Below are 17,025 nucleotides of genomic sequence, written 5' to 3'. Positions count from 1 at the left end.
CTGCAGCTTTTGTCTGCTTCTTGCTGCCTTTCCCTTAAAAGAAGAAATGTCCACTCACTGTCATTCACCCTTTAGCTTTTCATAAATTAAAAATTATAGTAAAAACGTTCCAATCGCTTTTCTTATTTTATCATTTCATTAGCCCCATATGATTGGTATTCCCTCTAAGAGTAAGTTTCCAAATTTTAAATGTAATTTTCATTGCTTTCTTCCACCCTTGCTCCATCTCCTGTGACTCAAAGGAGTCACCGTGGTCCAGACACGGACAGCGCTCTCCTAAAAGCCCTGGCTTCCTTTAGGAGAGAGCGCTAAATACTGTCCAACAGCCACTTCCTGTACTTCTGCCCAGTGAAGCCTGCAGAGCCACCGCACAGGCTACACTGGGACCTTGGGACCTTCTGGGCTTCCCCCCCTTTCTGTTTTCTTCCCCCGCTGGCCGGCACAAAAATCCTTCATTATTGTAAGTCACAGGCAGCTGTGGCGGTATCTCTGATACTATCGTTAGAGATCAGCACACAAAGGAGTTTATGGTAATTTAATTTCTATGCAAACGGAAAACACCAACATCAATTACAAAGCAAATTCAGGAGTGAAAAGAGAGGGAAGGAGGAAAAGTAAAAAAAAAAAAAAAAAAAAAGGAAGGAAGGAGGTGAGAGAATGGGAAATGGTGATGGGGTAATAACTATGCAAACAACGCATTTATTATTGGTTTGGGATATAAGAACAAAAAGTTGTGCCACTTTTAAATTTCAACACCTTTGCATGGCATAGAAGCTACTCATACCTCGCTCCCTATCTGTACCATTTGCAAATTTGTAGATTCTTGAATAGACTGTGCTTGTTTTACTCTTTAAACTGCGCAGCCCGCGCAGTTCCTGCACCGGAACGCCCCTCTCCGCGCGCGCGCCTCCTTTAGGGCCGCGCCCGGCGCAGCGCCCCCTTCAGGGAGACGGCCGCAGCGCGGGCCGGGGCGTGCGAGCCAGACGCGGACGCCACCTGGTGGGCGCCGTGGTTCCACCGCTTTGCACTGGAAGACGTTATTTAAAGCTGCTTTCCAAAGCAGTGACAAGATAGTAACAGACTTTAAGTACACAGCGTCATGAAATTATTACCTGTTGTCAGGCTAGAAAAATTAGCCTCGTTCAAATTCGCCTGTAATCTTTATCCCTTTTATTGCGTGTCCTAAAAGAGCAATTCAGTCTGTGTTTGCCACTCCAGGAACTTGACAAGATGATATTCTGGCAGCAGAAAAATGAAGACTTTCTATCAGCCTTGGTTTCCATATATTAATATATTACAATTAAAAAAATCTAAACCAAAGGGAAATTTCATGTCTGTCGTGGCCACCCCCTTTTTGAATTCTCTGCTTCAGCAACAATTAGAATTTCTCTTCCTTATTTGATTATGATTTGTTTTTTCTCTTGTTTAGCAATTAATTTTTAGAAGACAAATCAATGTCTGAATAGAAAATATGGGGTCATTTTAGGGACATTCACACCTGCCACAGAATGCTTAGTTCTTTTGCTCTTAATACAAACGACACTGGTTATCTCCAAGGCCAAGGCAGCCTCCCGCCAGCAGAGGGCGCCGCCTGAGTGGTACAGGACCCTGGGACTTCGGTGCAGTGGGGCTCAGACGGGGCTGACGCGTGCTGGGACAAGGGCCTCGGAGGACTCCTTTAGCTAACGATGTATGTTTTAGGCTTTTATTTGAAATAATTTCAAACTTACAGAAGAACTGTACAAATAAAAATAGTACTAAGAACACCTATGTACTCTTTGCCCAGATTGTCCACTGGTCTCATGTGCTTCATCATTGCGTCCTCTCTGTCTCTCTTCCTGTTTCTCTGTCTGTCTCTCTCATACCATTAGAGAAGAAATTGTATATATCACGTATCATAGCCCTTTGCGCTAAAATACATCAGTGTTTACCTCCTAAGAATAGGGATTTTCTCTTACGTACCACAGTAAAGTGATGACTTTGGTTAATTTAACACTGATACTTTTTCCTAACCTACCATCAATATTCCAGTGTCACAATTGCCATCAACAATATCCATTCCAGAATTTTTCCCTCTGGTACAGGATTGAGTCTAGGATCAGGTATTACAATTTAATTTTTTTAATCTGGAATATTTCTACAGCCTTTCTTTAAGACATTGACATTTTTTGGAGAGTACAGTATCCTGAAATTAAAAAAAAAAAAAAGAAGAAGAAGAAGAAGAAGGAAGTGTTCTTCGTTTTGGGCTTATCTGCTGTTTTTTCATGGCTGGATTCAGGTTATGCACCCCGGGCAGGAATACATATGTGACATTGAACAGTGCATTATTTTCAACATCATTAAAATACTAAAACATAAAATTTCCTTCAGTGGAATATATATATATTCCACTGTGTGTGTGTGTGTGTATGTAAAAATACAATATATAATGTGTTTGTATTTTCTATCAGAATAATAGCATATCACTCATGAAAACTTCACTCTACGATCAAACTATAAAAATAGCTACAGGGGACTCAAAGGGATTATATTATTTCTTAAAATGTGAACACAGACGATAAGACTCAGAATTTACCTGGTATAATAATCTCATTTTATAGAAAAGAAATTGAGTCTTACTTTGAGAGGTTAAATGATTTATCTTCCATCCCTCCTGCCTCCCACTTGTCTCAGGTGAAAACTGTCCTTCTTCAACTCCAGAGCTGATCCTCCTGATTCCTTGAGAAAGGACCCTATCAGTTATCCTGCCTCCTTTGTATTCCATCTCTTCCTCTCTAAGAGCTCCTTCCCCAGGTCTTACAAACATGTGACAAGACTCCTGTACCCCAGGAAATAACCGTTCACTTGATTTTATCTCTTCTCTTCCTTTGTTTCAGATTCATCTCCTGTTTCCCCTCCTGTTCTTTCTTTCGTGTTTCCCCATTTTGTCTGCTTGTCCTTGAGCTATGGCATTGCTTGGATGTCATCCTTGGTCCTCTTCCCTTCCCAGCATCTCTCTGAGTGACCTGACTTACTCCCACATCTCAAACCACCTCCTCCAACTCACCAGGCTTGTGAGCTCTAGGGCTGTGTCTACTTACCTGAAACCCCACAGGCCTACGATGGAATACCTGGAAGCAATTTCCTAGGTGACAACGTTTGCTTTCTTGTGGAAAGAACATAATTCTTCCTTTTATCCCCCCTGTCGTTAGTGTAATACCCTTCTTAGAATGAAAGAGAACATGAATTTCCAGATAGGCTGCCACAGTTCTAAGAAAAGGGTTTTATGTGTAGCTCAACTGAAATACCATGTTGCAAAGCCAACCAAATCCATGTGTTCATAATGTGTGCCATTTTGCTGCATTGCTTCTGTCACTGAATTGAGTCTAGGTGATCCAGGTGTCTTTGCTTTCTTACTGCACTGCAGCCTGAACAATCAATCTGACTTTGAATACAACAGTTCAATGACCATAAAGTTACTAAGACAGTTTATTCCACCATTTTGAGCTGATTATCTATATAGCTATATAGATATAGATATTCCTTTTCTTTGGATAAGGGTTGTTAAGGGATATAACAGCCTTGGAAATATTATAATCCAAGAGTTTTGGTTTTGCAACTCTAGACTAGAAGGGATCTACTTCTGTCTCCTCAGATCTGTGATTTGAAGAATTATAGACACTGCTTAGTAAGCCAGTGGCTAGTTTTTCAGAAGACGTCTAAGATACATGTCCATTTTGAATAAAGATATTTCGGAATAAGGGTTATGGGTCTGGTACTAGCTAGTTAGCTAATTAACATTTCAAAAGGAACTGACAGAAATCAATACCATTAGTCCAAGTGAACAGCAAGGTCTTGAGTTTCTTTCCTCTTCTTTTCTTTTGCTTAGGAATGTTCTTTCCTTTTAGAGTATCTCTCTTCATGTCCTTTCCTTCCTTCCCTTCCTTTTCCTCTCTCTAGCTATTGTTCCCTCCTCCCCTTTCACTCTGCTCCATCTTTCTTTCCCATTATTTCCTGCTCCCATTGCACTTCACATGAAACTGAATTATTATAAAAAAGTTGAATTAATGAAATAAAGTTTGGGGTTTCCAAACCCAACCCCAAATCCATTCTTAAAACACAAACAAAGCTCAAAATAAGACAGGAACATACTCCACTTGAGTGTCAGGGTCAGCTCTAGCTATTCCTTTCTGCACCCTGCTTTCAATCCTGTGGCTTTGCTCCAAATACAGATTTGATTTCAACGCCACAGTTCCCAGTAAAAGGGCTCAGCATCACTAACCTCTGCTTTTCATCACAAGTGATTATGCTTTCCTATAACCTTCTTTAATTTGTGTCTAAATGCAGTTTTATTGAGGGATGTAGAGAATTCTTCATATTAAGATTACACAAAATGATAGCTCAGAGTATGGTTGATGGGGGTGTGCATGGGGGGTAGTGGACAAAAGCATTATCCTACTAATTTAAACATCATTTCCTCAGGGAAATAATGGATGAAGGGTTAGTAGGGGATATGAGACCCTTGAAAATGTTCTAATCCAAGAATATCTTTGATTTTGAAACCTCTAAATTAGGAGGGGGCTATCTCTGGCTCCCAAGTATAAAGTAGTTCTCTCCACGGACAGATTTCCATACAAAGTACCCCTTCCTCTTCCTGCAGAGCACCGATCCCTCTTTATTTAATACAATTATGTTTTATTTTGTGCTTGTTTAGTTATTGTGTTTCTCTGTAGAGGGGGCCTTTAGGCCAGGATAATTACCTGTTTACCTTTCTGGCCCCGCAAACCTTGCATAGAGCCCAACATATATTAAGAATTGGCACTTAGATTAAAAAGAAGGAAGAAAGGAAGAAAGATTAAAAAGAAGGAAGGAAGAAAGGAAGAAAGAGTATTCCAAATGTAGAGCTAGAACCAGAGAGAGTGAAATGCTCAAAAGGTTTGCACAATTCTTCATTGCTCCCCTATTCTGTTTCTTTGCAATTTCAGTTTGAGCTGCAAATGCCAAAACACTGTGAAATAAAATCTGTACTCCTGTCGTGTTGTTTGTGGTCTGGGTGTAAACAAGAATTCTTGGAAATCCCCAGAGAATGCTTTATAGGATTTATAGCCTAATTCCCTAGATGTAAGAGGTTCGGGGAATTGAACCAACCGCTCTAATTCTTTGATTCTTCAACAAAGGGAATGAGCCTGTCTTTTCTTTCTCCCTGGGGAGGACATAACCTTCTCCTACAACAGGCAAGCCAAAGGGTGCAGTCTCAGGGAAACACCTGGTCGTTGGTCTGTGTTCAGAACCAAAGTGTAGCTGGTGAGAAAGGGCTGAATTTTTTTAAAAACTTAAAAATTTGCTGTCATGAAAAATTTCAAACATACACAAAAACAGAGGGAATAAAGCAACAGATATACCCTTCATGCAGAATCACCCAAAGGGTCCTCACGGAGTTCTCCTTTCCCCTTGCTGACTGAGCCAGAGCAGCCGAGCTGAGAGCGAACTTGCTGCGTGCTCCAGGGATGCTCGTGCCGCTGGTGGCAGGGCTCCATCAGGACAGCTTGAGAGGCACGACCTGGTGGCTCTCTGAGTCCCTCTGACCTCTCCTGCCTCACCTTGCACCTGCCTCTCTGTGTTCCAGCCACACTGCCACCTCTCCATTTCTCAAATGCTACATAAAGCCACATTCTCTTCCCAGAGACAGGAAATGCAGTGCTCTCCCTTGAAAAGCTGCTCTCTCCAGTTAATCCCTACGTATCCTTCAGTTTTCAGTTGAAACATCATTCATTTACTTAGGGAAGCTTCCCTAGCCCCCGACACCCCGTATTTGTTCTTCCTGGTACGCCTCAGCCTGCTCGCTGTCGTTCTTCATCTGTGCGGCCCTGACGGACGGATGTCCCCAGGAGGGCAGATGGGCGTCTCGGGCTCACTGCTGCACCCAGCACGGCCGTTCTGCTTGTCTCTCGGTTTCTTGAGTTAGTGCATTTGCCGTCCGGTGGCAGTTCTCATCTCGTTTCCCTGTCTTCCCACCATCCGCATTGCAAACATCTTCACTTTCCTTCCTCTCTCTCCATTTCTTCATCTTTTCTGTTGATTTCAGCCTTTTTGGAGGAAATTCAAAGTATCTTTTCATAAATAGTTTGGGAATGGATGATTCACAACATAATCCCCCCTGGCTATGGATGTAAGATTATCATATGACTGTTGATAACACACACATCTTCTCACACACACCATCATTTTTTTTTTTTTTTTTTTTACCTAAAGGTACGGTCCCTAAACAAACTAAGAAACAAAAGCATTGAATCTGAGATGGCCGTGTAATATTGGTTTGTCATAGTCAAGAAATTTTACAATTTCCTTAGTGCATGTGAGGCTCGTAAAAGCATCTATTGGGCCCCTGTTTTGTGCACAGTGATGTGCTGTGGACCTACATCCTTTGTCTAACTTGACTCTTATGCTAGCGTTCTGAGGTAAGCATTGCTCTTTGCAAACAGGGAAACAGAAAAATAGACAGAGGTTAAACAACTTGCCCAGGCTCATGTAATTAGCAAGGAGGACGGGAGTCAGAATCCCCAGATTCCAAAGCTCTGTTCACTAGAGCCACAGACTGGTGCGTCAGCCCTCACTAACACCGGCAGATGAAACTCGGACAAGTGTAGCGAATTCTCAAATCTCCTTCAGTTCGGACTCATGAGGGGCCGACATAGGGGGTTGTACGTGACCCCGAGGGCTTTCGTCAGTGACCCCTCCTCAGGCCTCTGCCTCCTGGCAGGCTCCTGTCACCTGCCCCTGCAGGCCACAGCACCCGTGCTTGCACCCAGGCCAAAGATACTGTCTGGGATTCTTTTCACAAACTGGATGAGAAAAACAGGGACCTGGAAGGAAAGCCACGCTTTCTCCTCTTCATGCTTTCTGATCTAAAATAGCTCCCCCAGTCTTCCTGCATTTCCACCTCAGTAAAAATATTTCTTCATTTGAGTTGGATCATAGGGTCCAAGAGTAACGGGTCACAGAATGCAGATCCAGAACCAGAATGGTGTCCTGTTTCTTCAGCATGTTGAGAGTTTGTTTTTCAGTTACGAGCATAAATGCAGTAGACCCCCTGGGCTGGAATCGTAGCTAAGTAGCCCGGGTGAAGGAAGGTGGCAACTGAGGCGCAGGCCCCTCTGTGCTCGCATCTTGGCCTCGCCGTGAAGGTCAGGAGTGGCGGCAAACTCCACCGGCGCGGGATTTCCGCAGTCTTCTTGTGCCGAAGCCATTTTATCTCTGTGTTAAACCTTGTAATAGTTCTGATTAAAGATATTTAAATGCTTTAATGTGTTTAGTTTTGGTAGGGATATACATTCTTTTAGTAATCCACTCTGAGGATTCGAGCTTCTTTGCAAGGCAAATTGTAAGGCTGCTAAGGAGGTGATAAGGAAACACTGAACTGAAATTCTGAAAATGTTTTGATATAAAAATAGTTGAAGGACCTTGTTGGGAGAAGCAGAGTGTCTGTCCTCCTTCTTAACAAATGTGAAAAGTTATTTCCTTCTGAATAAAAAAAAAAAAAAAAACTCAGATAATCTCACATAGCTCCATTCCATTAAAGAAAATTAGCTTTTATTAAAATTTCCTAAGAAGACAAACATTTTGTATGTGGAATTTGAAACTATTTAAACAATACTTTCTTTAGGAAAACAAAATTCTATATATAGGAAAAGATAAGTCCTGTTTTCTGTGCTCTATTACATATTGCATACTTAAATTTACACTGAAAACAAAATGAGATCAATATTACTACTTGAAAGATATAAGTAACCTGAGATGCCCGATAGATTTAAATTTTCCTATAGAGTAGGTTTATTTTCCATACCATTTTTTTTAAACACTACATTATTTTCTCTTGCAGTTTTTCTACTTTGGGTGGTAGGAAGTGAAACGGGGTGAAATGAAGAGAAATAAAGAGGGAAACGGCGGTGGAGACAGGAAGGCAAGCTGTGTCCTTCTCTTACCTGACCAAGAGCCACATGGCTGGACAACAGCAAGATTAAAATAATCATAATTTAAGGCCAGGCACGGTGGCTCACACCTGTCATCCTAGCACTCTGGGAGGCCGAGGCGGGCGGATAGCTCGAGGTCAGGAGTTCGAAACCAGCCTGAGCAAGAGTGAGACCCCGTCTCTACTCTAAATAGAAAGAAATTAATTGGCCAACTAATATATATACAAAAAATTAGCCGGGCATGGTGGCGCATGCCTGTAGTCCCAGCTACTCAGTAGGCTGAGGCAGGAGGATCGCTTGAGCCCAGGAGTTTGAGGTTGCTGTGAGCTAGGCTGACGCCATGGCACTCACTCTAGCCTGGGCAACAAAGTGAGACTCTGTCTCAAAAAGAAAAAAAAATCATAATTTAAAGACCCCAACATGTATCAGACATTGCTGACTTCTTTACATATATTATCTCATTTGTTTCTCACAGCATCACTTCTTCAATGTAAGAATTTGACCCATTTTACAAATGAGGAAAGTGAGGCATTGTGAGGTGAAATAATCTTACTCAAGGGCAGCAAACTTTTTCTGTAGAGGGTCAGATACGTATTTGGGGCTTTGCCAGGCATTGGCCTCTGTCACAACCACTCGACTTTGCCATTGAACTGAGAAAGCAGCCAGAGATGATACCTGAACAGACGAAAAAACAGGCAGTGCCTGAATTTGGCCCATGGACTTTAGTTTTCTGGCCCCTCCCCTCGCTTGTGAATGCGTTTCCAGCGTGTAACAGAATCAGGGTTCACGTCCACATTTCTCAGACTTCAAAATTCTTACACTTTTCCCTACATGCACTGAAACATTTTGGGCTAATTGCGAGACCTGGTAATTTGGGAAGGCTTTTTAGGTGGTTGTAATGTGGGCTTGGGTGGTGGCTGTCTGCATTCAAGCCCAGGGACACTCTGAGCAGTCAGCCAATCAGCCACATAAAACTATAGGAAACCTCTTGGTGTCAGCATATCCTATACACAGGATGGAGTTTGGGCATGAAACTAATCTCTTGAAAATATACTCTTTACACCTAAAGATACCTAATAAGGAGCACAAATGCTATACCTCCACAAACGTCCCTGCTGTTTCCTAGAAAGCAGGTAGGCATTTGAAAAGTGAATGGGCAAGGTGGTCCATGAGCTCAGGCTGGCCCCCTACACGCTTTATCCTGTCCTACTTGTGGAAGGGCCAGCTCCGCCAGCCGGCCTTGCGCCAGCCCTGTCAACTGAAACGGCTGAGACAGAATCATTTGCTGTTCCTCCTTCCCATATGTCCCCAAGGTGCCTTTGTTGTCTGCCATGCATGTGAATTTCATGGCCCACATGCCACAAATCATCCGCGAGCATCACCAATATTGACAGTTCCTGGCCGAGTTAGGGCAATGTGCGGGGCGGTGCACCCCTGGGAGATGTGAGTCTGGGTCCCCAGGGTCCAGAATCAAGTGTGAATTCTAATGAGAACCACTGTCTGGTCACCCACATTCAGAGCTATTCATGCTTGGAGAACTTGGAAGGGGGCCCAGGAAATGGGGAATGGTGACACGGACCCTGCCTCACAAACTGGGAGCAGGGTAAATAAAACCAAGGAGAGCGAGGTGCACTTGCGGTGGCAGGTGGAGGATGGGTGGCACAGGCAGAGGTGGTGCTGGCATGTGGTGTCCGTGATGACACCACACTACAACCACTTCTTTGACTCTTAATGTCCACAAGAGTCAAAGCTGTTTTATGGTTGGAGAGCTGGGGGTCTGCTTAAATGGAACTCTGCCTGCCCGGCAGAGGGGAAGATGGAAAGAACGCTCGTGGTGGGAGTTTCTCAAGGAGAGACCAAAGAGAGTTTGCCCAGGCTTATCGTGGAGGGGTCTGTTTGGAGCTATGTTCCGATGACTGGAAATTTGTATCCTGAAAGCATGAATGTGGATCCTCCCTCCATCCTCTTTCTCTTCCTCCCTCAGTTCTTTCCTCTTGCAGATGTGTATCGAACATCTACTAAGTGTCAAGCATTAAGGACACAAATGCAGTTCTCTAAGGAATTGAAAAATCAGTATGGGAGACAGAAATAGATTAGCAACATACATATGCACAACACGGCGAGCACAATGTGAGCGCATGGAGAAGACAGAAACAACCCGTGCGCGGGGGCGTGGTCCAGGAGGGGATAGGTGGCTGGAGAAGAGATTTGGGCACAGGCTAGAGTGTGCAGATGTGGCGGAGACTGCAGTAGGTGTGCCCGAGGAGGGGAGGAGCAGAGCCCACCCGGGAGGCAGGAGGCCGTGGTCATGACGTGCAGACACAGGGACTTGGCCTCACTCTGGAGCAGGGACACCTGTGGTAGCCACCTGGCAAGGTAGGATTGCTGAAGGAGCAAAGTGCACTGCAGTGAGACAATCCTCCCCGCAGGGCTGGGGGGCAATGCAGCCCCTCCCCAGAGAGTGTGGGAAACAACTCCAGCATCCAGAATTCAGTTACTGGCTGCGTGTCTCTGGGCGCACACTTGATTTTACCCATTCTTCATGGCTTTGAATGAGAATACAGTATATCCATACTTTGTGAACAGAAAACCTTCTCTATAAATATAACTGGCCATTCTGAATCCCGGCTCTGCTCTTAATTTTGCCCCCACCCTGGCTCCCTGGTAGTCTTTCAAGCCCTGGGATGGAAGGAAGCTTAATTGGAGGAGGTTGGCTTTAACGGAATAACATGACAGAGAAAGAATAGAATAAGAAGTGTAATCTATAAGATAAGGATTTTTTTCCCCTCAGAGGTATAAAAGGATAAGATCAAGAATATGTATTTGATTTTATTTAGATTAAAGTTCTACACAATAGAGGCCACTTAGTTCAGAAAATGGAAGAGTGAGCTATAAATTATTCAAGGGTTTGCAGAGAAGTATGAGACAGGATCGGGTTTTGGTGGCCCGGTCTTGGGAAAGCTTGGGTGACAGGGACATTGTTGGTCCTCATGATTTTCCTGGGTCATACACAAGAAAGGAAGGCGTGGGCAGCTCATTCCGCAGGGTGTATGTGGGTCCCTCCTGAGGCTAGAGAGGAGCGGGAGGGAAGCGAAGGGGTGTGGGAAGGGGCCTGGCAGCCCCAAACTGCTGCCAGGGCCTTGGGACCACAGGGGACACTTCCTTTGTCTGCTTTTGATTGCCTCTTTTTCCTGGCTTCCTTCCTCAAACAATTTCTGGCAGCAGTGGATGCCCTTTAAAAATACCCTGCCTTGCACACGCTGTGGCTTGCTCCAAGGATCTTGAACGCAGAACTGTTTCCCAGGCCTGCAGGTTCTCGCCGAGAGTAAGAGGCCTTTTCCCGTGTGTGTTGGGGGTGCGGCGCTGGAACCCCAGCTTCTGCCCTATTTTCCAGTGTCCTGCCCTCTGGGTCGCCTCATTTTCACTCTGTCAATAAAAAGAATGTGGCTTGCTGCTGGGACCATTTAATAATGCAGCAGTAAATTGTGCTTTCAAGCCCAGCAATACCTTTCTAGGTGGTTTACAAAAAATGACTCGATACCCTGAGGACACGGGTTGGTAGCGTTCTCTGTTCTTAGGGCTGGACTGTCTCAGAGAAAGCCCCCTGCGAGGACCCCAAGGGCTCAGAAACAGCTCAGCCTTCTTGGTGCCAAGTTCTTGCCTCAGAGCGCGGGGACACCCACAGGCTGCTGCAGCTCTCTGGGGGTCACTGGGCTGTCCTTCTATGCTGCTGTCTCCGGAGACAAGAAACAAAGGAGTTTATTCTGGAGAAGACAGGCTACCAGAGCGTCTAGTAACATGACGAAGATCGCCTCAGAGAGGACAGCAAATCCCTGCGAGCAGCAGCTTGACTGGAGCTGACACAGTTGCAGAAGGGGTGGGAGGGGCTGCATGGGCCCTGCAGGGCTCTGGGCCAGAGGGACTCTCTTCACTCCCCCCTGCCTACCCGAACTGGGACCCCTCTGGGCACAGCCTCCTACCTGGCCTCCCATCCTGCGTTGTGGTTAAAGTGAACTGTCTACGATGGAAATCTGAACAAATCTTTCCCCAGCTGAAAACGCTTCAAGGGCTCCCTATTTATGGCTCCACAAGATAAATGACACACCAAACCCTTCTGGAATCTGGCCCTCCTCCCTTCCTCTCTCACTTCCTGCTTAGAGAGCATGGCATCTCCTCTCCAGCTCCCTCTCCCTCCCACCCCGTGCTGCTTTCTCCACCAGGCCTGGCAGACGCCAGCCCCAGACCACAGGGCGCTGGCTTCTCTGAGCATTTGCTTCCTTGGGACACGCCTGTGGCATCTCTCCCCACTCTGGAAGGGAAGACGCAGGCCATTCTGCCTGTTGCCAGCCGGGCGTTCTCTTGAGTCCTATAAATAGGTTCTGCTCTTAACCCCACGGGCTGTGCGAGGAGGAGGGGAGGCAGAGGCCGTGGATGTGCTTCCTACACTGTGAAGAGTTCCACTGGTATCACGTATTATCTCTGCTGTTCACAAAACAAAACCCAAAGGAAAGAACTTCCCAGTCTGGGCTGCTGAGGAGCGTTGTGAAATTTCTTTTAGAAAATCTGTGGTTGTGAGGCATGCCTCCCTTGCCAGAGGACTGATGATCAGACCTGTGAAGGCTCCTTCCTGCGTAGGGTTCTTAGGTGACAAAACGTCTGGTACTTTGGGGGCCCTCAAACGCTTTGAGCGATTCCGGCTTCCAGGATCAGGAGCCCCGAGACCACGTCAACAGACCTTTTCTAGCCTAACCCCGTTTTCTTGTTTTTAGACAGAAATATGCCTTTCACCAGCCCATGTGAAGTAGTTCCGTGTTTATCACATATTATCACGGCAAGATTCTTCCCTCACATATGCCTAAGACTCGAGGGAACTACCTTTTAGCTGGTCCGTCATATTTTGTGGTGCTGTCTTAATTATTGTAGTTTTTGAACAACACGATTCCATTCAGGAAGACATATAATTGAAATGACTTAAATCATTCCAAATTTGGGATGATTATAGAGATTTACTAGCAAAATCAGTGAAAGAGTGAAAGAAAGAAAAGAATGAAAAGAAAAGAGAAAAAAAGAAGGAAGTAAAGAAATTGTATTCAATTTAGGAAATACGGGTTCATAATAAAGTATTGGCTGTCACACATCAGACTTTTCAAGCAACATAATAGGTAGTTTGGAAGATCATAAATAGCAAAGAAGAACCATGTCAGCTCTTGCAAGCTCCAGTGAGAGCCTCGCACGCCCTGCCCGGAATCACACTGTATCTTCAAGGGCAGGGGAGGGCAGAGGCGGTGCTCCCCTAACTCTGCCGTCTAGAAGGCTGAAAATTATGACAAATGAAAGAAGCAAACTTTCTCAATCTATATGTTATTTGATATGTATGTACGATTAAGGTAATGAGTTAAATAGCATAAATAGACATTCAGCTATTTCATCTCTATCTCCCACAGTTTATATATCTATGTTTGCTTCAAAACTATGTTATCTACCCTCCTTTCATTGGAAAAGTGGAGGGTTGCTTTATATTAAGAATCACCTCAAAGTCAGGTCCACACACTAATCCCCTGATGTAGGCAACCTGCACCCTGAATTCAGTGTCCCTAATAAATATAATAAGTAGCAATTACTCCACTCAATTTTCACATTATTATGCTTCTCTTCAGATTTCTTTACGCTCACATACTCAATTCAACAAACACCGAGTGCCGGCCCTGGGCCTGCCACTGGGCTAGACTCCAGGAATATTCAGGAGATCCTTGTCTTCTACCTATCTTGAGCCTTTTGGGATCCCCAAACCATGTCTGAGCCTGGGCTTCCATCTTCTGTCCCCTCCTTCGCACTCCAGGTTGACTATTCTGTGATGCCAGCTAGGCCATCTCCTTCCGGAAATCCACCCTGTCCTCTCCCCACTGGTGGCCAGAAAGAAGCACCATCTCTGTGCACCGTAATTTCTGAGCTGTTTGTCATCAGCCTCTGTCTACCTTTTGTGGAATTCATAAGGGTGGGGACTGAGTTCTACTCACTGCTGCACTCCCAGAAGCACAGAAAATGCCTAGAACCATTGATAATTACTTGATAAATTGCATTGAATTGAACTGAACTAAATTTAGAGATGTTCTAAATTGAGGTATGGCTTGGGTGCCGTTTTTGCCTATAGTAAAGTACAAATAACCTGGATCTGGGACTGTTTATTAGTGCCCTGGGGGTTGAACTAGACCATGGGGACAGACTATATAAAGCACAAATCATCAAAAATCCAATGTGCCTTCCTTCCCGGACCAAGACATGTTCATAATAGGACAGAAGTAAATTAAATGCATGCCATCACTTTGTGTAAAGGTTTTTCAATTAGGATTTTGTATGCTAGAAAGTAGTAAAAGAACTGTAATTTCCCAAGACAGATACCTTTAAATGGAAATGACCAATTTCAAGGCTCTTTCTAAATCTTCTAAAATGAATGAGAATAAATTATTTTAGCCTTTCTAAAATGTATATGGGGTTATTTTGATAGTATCAAGGGACTCTTAAATCTGAGTTCTCAACAAAAAGTATGGAATTATATGTGTCTCAGACTTTTTGGGTTAGCACAATATAAGGAACTGTGCAATTTTGAGAGAAATAATGTGATCATGACATGACAATAATGTGATCATTCTTAGGCAAATAGTCACCATTGAGTTTTTTCTGAATAATAAACTTGTAAAAAAGACTTAAAGCAGGTACTTATAAAAGAAACCTATCTCAGTAAATGATTGACATAGAATAAGAGAAAAAAGAGTGATACCACAACCCTGGGCTAATATTACTCTAATTAAGCACTTAATTTACATCAGACTTCCAAGAAGCCAAAGTGAAAAATATTCAACGAGTTAAGTAATTCTCATCATTGGATAAAATAAATAATACTTGTCCTGGTAGAATATTCTAACAGTAGTGACCCAACATAGTCACTGTACCTTTCATGGAATGAGGTAAGTGCTGGTTTCGCAGACTATTATTTTCCTTCTAAGCTTTGTCAGAACTCTGAACCAACTCATATACACAGTAGGTCTTCATGGACTTTGCCTCTCAGGAACGAGACACATGAGGGCAGAATGGACCTAGTGTCTGAGTCAAGCAGGCATAAAACAACTTTTATCAGATATTAGTAGGGAAAAGGGAAGCCGATCATGGTCAGATAATGGGCCAATGTGTGCACAAAATGATCTCTATATTGCTAATAAGATGAGATCTTTTTTTTTTTTATTTATTTTATTTATTTTTTTTAATCATGTGCCTTCTGATGTGAAAGGATGAGATCTTAATGAAATTTAGGGTTCATTGCAAGGTGGGAGATTGGGAGTCGACCTTCCTAAGACTTGAACCATGTTCTCGATGAGACACTCAGAGAAAGCAAGGCATGCACAGAGACAGTGATACTGCTGCTGGAATAGCAGTTGAGCCAGGCACCACGGGACAGGCCTGCTGCACATGCTTCCTTCTGGAGTGGGAACACCTGGGGCTGGCATCTGATTTCTGCTGGGAGCCATTCAGGCCCTTCTATTTTTTCTGTGGTTGGTAGAGACCCCAAAGTGATTTAGGCATCCTCTTCCTAAGCCTTCCCAGGATGCCCTGTGGGATGGCAGAAAACTCCACTTGAGTTGCAGTTGTACTTCATGCATTTATGGGAGAGGGGGCACACCAAAACCTCTGCTAGAATACAGGTTGTATATTATGAGAGAAACCTCATTCTGCCCTTCAATCACTTCAGAGCTATCAAATGGTGGCTACTGATCTGTTGGAAGTAAAATCAACTGTACAAATTTATATTGGTTAGTGCACAACCAGCATGACCAAATATAACAGCTCTGGAAAAAGATGTTCAAATATATATTTTGATATAGGAAGATTATTTAGTGCCATGATGGACATGGCATGATTTAAAAATCAGTTAATGTAATACAATACATTAACATAATGAAGGGGAAAAAGCACACTACATGATCATCTCAATAGACACAGAAAAAGCATTTGACAAAATTCAACACTGTTTCATGATAGAAACACTCAGCAAACTAGGAATAGAAGGAAACTACTTTACCATAATAAAAGCCTTATATGAAAAGCCCACAGCTAAAATAATACTCAATGGTGAAAGACTGAAAGATTTTCCTTTAAGATCAAGAAAAAGACAAGGGTGCACATTTTTGCTACTTTTATTTAAAATACTATTGGAAATCCATAGCCAGAGCAATTAGGCAATTAAAAGAAGTAAAAGACAACCAACTTGGAAAAGAAGAAGTAAAATTATTTTTGTTTATGGATGACATAATATGTAGACAATCCTAAAGATTACACAAAAAGTTGTTAGAAATAAAAGTGAATTTAGCAAAACTTCAGGATAAAAAGTCAACACATAAAAACCAGGTGTGTTTCTATATACTAAGGATGAACAATCTGGAAAGAAACTTAAGAAAACAATTCCATTTATAATAGCTTAAAAAGAACAAAATACTTAGAATAAACTTAAGCAAGGAAGCAAAAGACATACACTGGAAACTACAAAATATTGTTGAAAGAAATGAAGAAAGCCATAAATAAATGGAAAAATATCCTATTTTCATGGATTAGAAGACTTAATATTGTTAAGATGACAACACTACACAAAATGATCTATAGACTCAGTGAAATGCCTGCTATAATCACAATGAGTTGTTTTTTTTTTTTTTGCATAAATGGACAAAGCCATTCTAAAATTCATATGGAGTCACAAAGGTCCCAGAAAAGCAAAAATAATATTGAAAATAAAAAAAGGACAAAGTTGAAGGGCTAACACTTCTGATTTCAAGACTTACTACAAAACTATAGTAATCAAAGCAGTGTGGTATTGGTAGGAAGATGAGACATATAGACCAATGGAACAGAATAAAGAGCCTAGAAATAAACTCTAACATATATGCTCAGATGATTTTTGACAAGGGTGCCAAAATCATTCAATGGGGACCATTTCTTAAAAAGAAATGGTCTAGGAAGACTGGATATCCACATGTAAAAGAATAAAGTTGGATACTGTGCATTCACCATGGGATTAAAAAAAAAAGAA

General features: G+C 43.1%; 1 protein-coding gene across 3 annotated transcripts in view; it reads right to left on the bottom strand.

The window, feature by feature from the left end:
- The window catches only part of XKR4 (XK related 4), a 401,928-nt gene that overhangs the window by 19,377 nt on the left and 365,526 nt on the right, over positions 1 to 17,025 (bottom strand). The gene's annotated exons all lie outside the window — the stretch shown is intronic.

This window comes from Microcebus murinus, chromosome 7 (assembly GCF_040939455.1).
Source record: "Microcebus murinus isolate Inina chromosome 7, M.murinus_Inina_mat1.0, whole genome shotgun sequence".
In the NCBI taxonomy this organism is placed as follows: Eukaryota; Metazoa; Chordata; class Mammalia; order Primates; family Cheirogaleidae; genus Microcebus; species Microcebus murinus.
Note: the sequence above shows the minus strand (reverse complement) of the source record. Positions and strands in the feature narration are given on the sequence as shown.